Source organism: Schistocerca cancellata, chromosome 5, assembly GCF_023864275.1.
Source record: "Schistocerca cancellata isolate TAMUIC-IGC-003103 chromosome 5, iqSchCanc2.1, whole genome shotgun sequence".
NCBI lineage: Eukaryota > Metazoa > Arthropoda > Insecta > Orthoptera > Acrididae > Schistocerca > Schistocerca cancellata.
This window is the reverse complement of record NC_064630.1, coordinates 122,624,937-122,626,419: the sequence shown is the minus strand read 5'-3', so window position 1 is coordinate 122,626,419 and position 1,483 is coordinate 122,624,937.

The window sequence follows — 1,483 nt, the reverse complement described above, 5'->3', positions numbered from 1 at the left end:
CACCCGTCTTCGCTGTACCATCTGTTGAGCCGACCGGAGATGGACATCATAAAATAGGTTTACGTACAGGCAGTCTATATGACCAGTCTAATTCATATCTCAAAACACTGTTATTTGTATGGCATAAATCAGTAATAATGTGACTCTCAAGTCTGTGGTGAACGGGTACCACAACGTTGCAAGGGGTGGTGCTCTGCTGAACTACAACTGCCAGCAAGCCTCATATGGAGAAAATCTGCCGTTGCCAGTGCAAATATCAATACAAATAAGCACGCCGGATGCAACCTAGTAATGTAAATAAAAAACAGTGTAACTCTGTCCGTCTGGCAGTAGCCCTCACCTGTCTGTCGGAGCGTCGTTAACAGTGCGTGTTCCAGCAAATGTTCGAGCGGACAATGAGCTACCTAAAGGCCCTACTCCTCAGTACCCTGTCGCCGAAATCAAAATCCTGCTTCTCAATTTTAGAATTCTTTTCCGTCAATCAAGGCAGCGAAAAGCCTGAAGAAACTCACGTGAATTATGAAACGTCCTGACGCCGATAAACTGAGTCTAACAGCCCTTTCGCTCTGCCTCCTACGCTTTGACGCTCAATTTAATTTTCTCTAAGATTCAGTTAACTAATTAATACTGCGCTCTTCATTTAAATAATTACTTACTCTCATTAATTTAAAGAATTTTGAAGAAACCACTTGGCACGACAAAAAATAGCAATGCGGTTAATTACTTGTGGCTATGAAGAAAATAAATACACGAGAGCTTCTTCTTGTAGACAATAACCAACAAGTTAATAGGACCGTGACCTAGCTAATACATAGGCAATCAGTATCCGACGACAAAAACTAACTGCAAAGATAACATCACGCTGCAAATTGGTCTCTAATGAATGCCAACACTTTATACCTGCTTTTCTTTCTTCTCCTTAAGCACAATTTGTGGGAGTGAACCACACACACAGATAAGAAGGTGATTAATCCACCCACTTGAAAGTTTAGTGATGCTGATGGTATCGTGAAAAGTCTTTGGTTTGATAAGCTTGACTGTGCGAGAATCTGTTTGTTGTAGTAAACGTTAATTTCGAAAAGAAATTTAACTCCGTGCATAGAAGCATAAACTCTGACCAACATGAAAAGGACCTACGGCGTCTTAAAACACGAGAAAACATAGAATCACTGGTGTCTGTGTTAAATCCAATACTAAGTCAGTTAAAGTGCTGTGTAAATTTTCCAGTTCTCTCTCTGCATGGATTTAGATTACCGATACTATATTTACTGACGAAGTCAAGGCCGTGTTGCTACAAGAATAGTTAAATTCCTTAGACAGTCTGAGAATCACTACTAGCTTGCAAAAGCAACCACCATGCGTTAACTTGAAGACGGGTTTATGCGTTAACGGTGTTACAATACTAAACAGACTTTCGTCTGTTCCACTTAATTACTTCCCTGTGGAGTGGTCTTTAAGACAGTAATAAACTACTGCAGATACA